Source organism: Papaver somniferum, chromosome 7 (assembly GCF_003573695.1).
Source record: "Papaver somniferum cultivar HN1 chromosome 7, ASM357369v1, whole genome shotgun sequence".
Lineage (NCBI taxonomy): Eukaryota > Viridiplantae > Streptophyta > Magnoliopsida > Ranunculales > Papaveraceae > Papaver > Papaver somniferum.
Genome location: NC_039364.1, coordinates 16,135,828 through 16,143,522, shown reverse-complemented (window position 1 = coordinate 16,143,522; position 7,695 = coordinate 16,135,828). Strand labels below are relative to the sequence as shown.

The 7,695-nt window shown below is 38.3% G+C and overlaps 2 pseudogenes; both read left to right on the top strand.

Annotated features, from left to right (window-relative positions):
* The first annotated feature begins 466 nt into the window (after positions 1-466).
* On the top strand, positions 467-4,265 carry LOC113296247 (annotated as a pseudogene).
* A 134-nt stretch (positions 4,266-4,399) lies between these two features.
* LOC113296248 lies at positions 4,400-5,974 on the top strand (annotated as a pseudogene).
* The last annotated feature ends 1,721 nt before the right edge of the window (positions 5,975-7,695 follow it).

Below are 7,695 nucleotides of genomic sequence, written 5' to 3'. Positions count from 1 at the left end.
ACTAGCATTGGATAGTTCTCTCTCCTAACAAGTGCTCGCAGTTCAACTAGCAACGAGATTGAAACGCTGAATGGTTCAGCGCTCAAAAAGTGTTTTCAACGCTGAACGATTCAGTGCTGAGAGATAAATTTTATGATCTAACGGCTGAGATTTAAAACGTTGAACCAAACAGCGCTCAACGCTGAACCAAACAACGTTTTATAGTGGTCCCAGATGACGTGGATGACCAATCTAGCAGCTAGATATCTAGCCCATAGGAGTTAAGAGGTTGCCCTAACTGACGTGGATGACCAATCTAGCTGCTAGATATCTAGACCATAGGACTTAGCCTAAGTGGTAAATCACATGACTTACCATCGTACCCATGCAAATATGGGTGCTACTAAGCACAGGGAGGTGCCCTATAATTCCTTTGGAAAGTCAAGTTTCCTACAGAACTTCACTTTTTACTTTTTCAAGCTGTGTGTTGGGCTTGGGAGTGTTGGGAGAGGACTCCTCCGTCTCTGCTGCTGATGGACGAACTCATCCTTCTTCTTCTTCTTCTCCTCCATGGAGATGGAGTAGTTCAGTGCTCAGTCTCTCCCTTGCTTTCTTCCATTGTTTCTGAGTGATGGGTTCTTACTTCTTTTTGATTTTTTTGTCAAATTTCATTGTCTCTTCTTGATTATCAGTTAAAACTCAAAACTATGGAAATCACAAGACTTTCTTAAATACGCTACAAACACAACCTATGCAAAACCCCCTTCTTAACGAATCACAAATTATTACTACAAATTCTAGGAAGAAGACATTTTCCCTTGCAATTTCAGATTCAAAAAGCTAGGTTTAATGGTGAAAGCAATCAACTTGGAATACCACAGGTACTATTTAACACAATACTCTTCTTTTATTATGTCTATTATAATCAAATGGGGTTTTGTAAAGTTTGGATTTTCTTTAACAAATTGCAAGCTTTTCAATGGAAAATGAAGTTTTCTGTGATTTAGTTTGATTTGATACATTAATTCTTTTAGCTAATCTATTGTGCTAGCTCTAGAATTAGCTTTTTAAATTTTTATAGAAAAGCTATTGGATTTTGTTCAGAATAATCAAACCTAAGGATGGTTATGAGTCCATAGCCTTTTTGCAGGCCTCCAAATTTTGCAAATTCAATCTTACTCTGATCCACACAAAATTAAAATATCTTTCAGAATCCACAACTAGCAAGTATTTTTAGAATTGAAGAGACGTGTTTGGGCAGTATGGAATTGTTGAGGAATGTGCTGAATAATAGTCTAGGAAACTACTAGGGAAGGCGTTCCATTTTAAAACATTAGCAGGTATAGAAACTTCTAGAGATAAGCAACCGCAACATCTTTCAACTGACAATGAAATTGTAGTTGGTATGGGATGTGACAGGCCATCTACAGTTACATATATAATGAGTAAGTTGAACTTGAGAAGCAAAGACCAGCAATTGGAATGGTTGACCTGAGAAAATGAACACGCAGTACACACCGGCTGAACTATTCAATTCTTTTTTATTTTCTTTTTTAGTCTCTGAATTGGTAAATTTATGTAGGAGATAGCAATACATGATTATGATGAACCAACACGTCTCCGAGTAAAATCGGAAACAAACATAACAACACTAGCCAAAGCTGTATAAGTTCAACCCAATTTTCTTGTCTAGTTTCAAGTGTCAGTTTTCATCTTTGTTGAGTTTGTGTTTTGATTAAACTTGTGCTATTACGATGGCTGGAGCAGCAATAGGAATAGATTTAGGGACAACTTATTCATGTGTAGGAGTATGGGAACATGGTCGTGTTGAGATTATTGCCAATGATCAAGGAAATCGTACTACTCCTTCATATGTTGCTTTTACTGATTCTGAATGTTTTGTTGGTGATGCTGCTATGAATCAAGCTGCCATGAATCCTACCAACACCATTTTTGGTAAGCTTATCTGACGCCTTCACGTGAAATTTTAAATCTAAATTCCATGACTATGCTGGTTATTATACAAAGTGTTTTACTATGTTGGCGATTTTACATTATCTTCGTATGGTTAGTTTCATGATCAAATCGATCCAACCCTGAGGGATAGTTTAGAGTAGCATCCAAGTCTAGTTAATCTCCTCCATGATTGTGGTTGACTGCCGAGGGGATTGAAACACTCAATCACAGTATTGTAGGGAGAGTCTTCATCCATACAAACCACCCCCTTGGTGGTTATTATCTGTGTGTGTCTTGTTGCCTTTTTTTCCGCATTTACTTGATCTTGTAGTCTAGATTTGCATAGGGTGAATTTCTTGCTTCATGATATTGTGTATCGAAATCTCATGGGTTCAGTGAACTATTATATTGTTCTCTCTACTGCTGGTTAATATTGTAAAAATTACAAATCGCTTCATGAGAGTTTATAAGCTCGCAACTCTTAATATTATAATCTCAAGATTTTTTCCTGAGTCTGCTGATTAATGTTTTGTGGATGTGAAACGAATAATTGGTAGGACAATCAATGATAGCTCTCTTCAGAGTGATATGAAGCTATGGCCCTTCAAAGTCATTCCTGGCCTAGATGACAAACCCATGATTCGACTCAAATACAACGGAGAGGATAAAGTCTTTTCAGCCGAGCAAATTTCAGCCATGGTTCTCAGTAAAATGGTAAAAACTGCTGAAGCATATATTGGTTCAAAGGTTAAGAAAGTTGTTGTTACAGTCCCTGCTTACTTCAATTGTTCTCAACGTCAAGCTACTATGGATGCTGGTAAAATTGCTGGCCTTGATGATATGCGTATCATCAATGAACCAACGGCGGCTGGACTTGCTTATGGTCTTCATATGAAGGATGCCAGTGTTGGTGCGAAGAACATTCTTATCTTTGATCTTGGTGGTGGTACTTTTGATGTTTCGCTAATCACCATTGATGAGTGTATCTTTGAAGTCAAGGCCACAGCAGGAGACACTCATCTGGGAGGCGAGGATTTTGATACCAGGATGATAAATTACTATATTCAAGAGTTCAAGAAAAAGCACAAGATAGACATTAGTGGAGACCCAAAGGCTCTTAGGAGGTTAAGAACAGCATGTGAGAGGGCAAAGAGGATCCTCTCAACTGCTAGCAACACAATCATTGATATTGATTCTTTGCATAAAGGAATTGACTTTCAAGCACTCATTACCCGTGCTAGATTTGAGGGGTTGAACATGGATTTGTTCGAGAAATGTTTGGAACCCGTTGAGAAGTGTTTGAAGGATGCTAGGTTGAAAAAGAGCAGCGTTCACCAAATTCTGCTCGTTGGAGGTTCCACAAGAATTCCAAAGGTTCAATCTCTATTGCAGGAATTCTTTGATGGGAAGAAACTCTGCAAGAGCATCAACCCTGGCGAGGCCGTGGCTTATGGTGCTGCAGTGCAAGCTGCTATTTTGAGTGGTGTAGATGATGTGGAGTTGCAGGACTGGGTATTGGTGGATGTGACACCTCTTTCTCTTGGTATTCAGACACATGGAGGTGTTATGAGTGTTGATCCCAAGGAACACAACCATTCCCACCAGTAGAGAAATGGTTTTCACTTCCAGCGAGGACTATAAGTCGAATGTGATGTTTCAGGTGTATGAGGGTGAGAGAACTAAAACCACCGACAATAACTTGTTGGGTGAGTTTATGTAGATGGAATTCCACCAGCACCTCGTGGTGTTCCTCTGTTCACAGTAAGCTTTGATATGGATGAAGATGGTATATTGAATGTGTTCGCCGAGGACAAGGAATCCGGGAACAAAAACATGATTGTTATTGCAATTAACAAGGGGAGGTTGTCAACGGATGAGATTCAGAGATTGATCCAAGAGGCGGAGAGATTCAAATCAGAAGATGAAGAATTCGGCAAGATGGTGGAGGCTTTGAACTCCTTTGAGACATATGCTTACAGCATGAAGGACATGATTAGAAATTATGGACAGAAGCTAACTTGGAATGATAAGCAGAAGATTGAGGATGCAGCCAATATTGCCATTGAGTGGTTGCATAGCGATGATATCGGTGACATAGAAGAAATCCACCAGAAGTTGAAGAAGTTAACGAGTGTATGCAACCCTGTCGTAACTAGGCTGGGTGGTGCCAGGGCTGGACCCCTAATCCAGGAAGTAGACTAAAGATGGGTTGAGTTACTATTTTTCTTGCGAGTCCTGCCCCTATCTCGAGGTCATCCATTTCCTTTCTTCTTATCACGTTTTATATCTTGACGTATTTGGTTATGGTTAGATTTCATATTCGTCGTCGATTTCTTTTCTGCATGTTCGTTTTTAACTTTCTTTTATCAGTTTGTGGGTGTTTCAATTTGCTTTGCATAAGGTTGTTAGTTTTCTCAACTTCAATTGTTGCAGATCTTCATGCATTACTCAAGTAACATCATGACCATAACATAAACAGTGCTACCGATATTTCTTACTTTTTAGCTTTGTTGTCAAGTACATATTTGCCAATTGATTTCGCCACACCGTAATAGAATTAGCGGTGAGAAAAAGAGCATATGATTCTAATCTCTTGTCTAGATCAATTTTAAGTGTGGACCTAATGATGCAAGAATTTTTGTCCCTTGGTAGGATTTCATAGGAAACCTGGTACAAGGAAATCCATGATCAAGATATCCTCCTTGGATTTGTTGGAGCTGCTTCCCCCTTCTTCAATTAAGAAGTGTTCCAGGTATTCATTAAAAGGTAAATACTTTAGGGTAGCTTTTGCGGCTTTCGGGTTTTTTAATCCATCTACACCTCGTAGTCTTTGAACATCTCTATAAATCGATACAATACTACCCTCTTAGACTCATTATTCATATACTTAGGAGAGAAATAGCATTTCGATTTGAGTCGATGATGAATATTGATGCCTTGGTTACTTTAGTTATTATAGTATTTCAATTTGTTAGTATTTTTGTTGATCAAAAAAAATTTGTTAGTATATTGGTGTGATAGGAATCCCCGTAATTTTCTTCTGTTATGTTTGGTTTCTGATCAAATTATCACAATTCTAGTAAATGTTTATAGACTACTTGATTGTAATGTGGAGGCTGGTATGCCCTACTCGTTGATTATTGATTGACATTCGCATCAGACTAGAATACTATGCAAGAGGTAGCACAGCATAGCCCAACAACACTGCACAATTGCACATGATCTGGAATGGCGTTCATCCTTAGATTGTTTAGGACGTTAGATCATATGTAGAGTTAAAAACATCTCCCTTTACCTTGAAATTTCAGTAGAGTTTCAGATTTCTTCTCAACTTACACAGATTTAGATGCCAATTCAATTCAAATTTTATGGATCATCTGGTCATGCGAAATAGTGGGGTATACGAACGCCAAGATTTTCCTGAAGAAGCTTTGTCGTGAATTATTCCATTCATACATCCGTTTCTGAGAGGAATTCTAGGTTAACAAGATGAAGGTTATTGCTGCGTACTTGTTGGCGGTATTGGGAGGCAACAAAGAACCAACTGCAGAAGATATCAAGGACATCCTAGGTTCTGTTGGTGCTGCTGATGACACTGATGAAAGGATTGAATTTATTCTTTCTCAAGTTATAGGATAAAGTCCTGGCTGAACTTATTGCATATGGAAGGGAGAAACTTGCTGTTTCTGGTGGTGTTGCTCCAATGGAGGTCAATGCAGTAGGCGATGGTGGTGCTGTGCCTGACCAGAAGAAAGAGGAGAAGGTGGAAGAGAAAATTGATGAAGAGACTGATGATGATATGCCTCTCGATATCTTCGACGAAGAATGAGGGTCCAAGTTAACTGAATTGTTGCTAAGTTGTGTGTACTGTCGTATCTTCTAGTTCCTTTTCAAAAAAAATTTATTAAGTTGTAACCGCATTATAAATTAAAGTTTTATACTTCCTCCGTTTCTGGTAAAGTGAAAGTAACGCTTCTCCAGAAACGGAGGTAGTTATAAACTTCAATTAGTTCAATACTTCGGCTTGTGCTTTTGATTAGTTCCTGACCTAACAACTGTCTGCAAGAATATATTCACATAACTTACCATCACACCAATGAACTTTGATACCCCTCCATCTCAGAGATAATGATACTTTCATTTTTTTAACTGGGCCTATTTTTAAGTAAAAATGAAAATGGAAAAAAGTATCACTTTTCATGGGACGGGATGATATCTATCTGACATGGGTGCCATTAAGCTCATGTAGGCTGCCCTAATCATAATTCCTTGGGAAAATCAAGCTTCCTATAGGGCCTCACTTTTTCAAGCTGTGTGTTGGAAGATGGATTCTTCTCTTTTTTGTTTCTGCTGCTGTAGCAGAAAGGCTCTTGCTTTTTCTTCATCTCCATGAGGCAGTTCAGCTGCTCAGTCTCTACCTTGCTCTCTTCCATTGTTTTTGAGTGATGGGTTCTTAATTAATCTGATTTTCTATCAAATTTCAGTGGGTGTTTTTGATTATAAATTCAACCTTAGTTTGCTCCACACAAAATTAAAATATATTTCAGAATCCGCAACTAGCAAGTATTTTATACATTGAAGAGCCGTGTTAGAATAGATGGCAAGCTGGGAACTATGGAGTTGTGGAGGAATGTATTGCATTTTAAAACATTAGCAGATATATTATAGACAACTTGTAGAGATAAGCAACCGCAACATCTTTCTACTGACAATGAAATTGTAGTTGGTAAGGGATGTGACAGGCCATCTACTGTTACATATATAATGAGTGAATTGAACTTGCGAAGCAAAAGACCAGCCATTGACTTCGCTGGGAACTTGCATCAGAACCAAAAGACCAGCAATGGGAACGGTTGACCTGAAAAAATGAACACTCAATACACACAGGTTGAACTTATTCAATCATGCATATTTTTAAATTTTTATTTCTTGTCAGAGTACAATAATGTGGACCTAAGCCTCTCCGAGTAAAATCAGAAATAAACATAACATGACTAGCCAAAATCGTATAAGCTAAACCCATTTCTCTTGTCTAGTTTCAAGTGTGAGTTTTTTCTTCTTTGTTGAGTTTGTGTTTTGGTTGAACTTGTACTGTTATGATGGACGGGAAAAAAGGCGAACCAGCAGTCGGAATAGTATGGGAACATGGTCGTGTTGAGATTATTGCCAATGATCAAGGAAATCGTACTACTCCTTCGTATGTTGCTTTTACTGATTCTGAATGTTTTATTGGCACGAATCCTACCAACTCCATTTTTGGTAAGCTTTCTGACGCCTTTACACTACATCTGATTTCCTTGACTATGATGTTATATTATGGAGTATTTAATTGTAGCTAGTAAGTTCATCGATTTTAGATAATGTTCCTATGGTTAATTTCATGACCTTATGGATCCAACCTTGACGATTGGCTTAAGGTAGCTTCCAAGTTTGGTTATACTCCTCCATAATTGTGGTTGACTGCTGAGGGGATTGAGACACTAGATCTCAAAGTTGTGGGGACAGTGTTCATCCATACACACCACCCCCTTGGTGGTTATTCATCTATGTGTGACTTGTTTCCTTCTTCTTTTTTGTTTGTTCACATTTACTTGATCTAGTAGTCTAGATTGGCATAGGGTGCATGGCTGATTTATAATATTGTGTATTGAAATCTCTCAATTGCTGGTTAATACTGTAAATAATACAATTTTTTTCTGAATCTTCTGATTGGTGTATGGAGCTATGGCCCTTTGAAGTCATTCATGGCCTGGATGACAA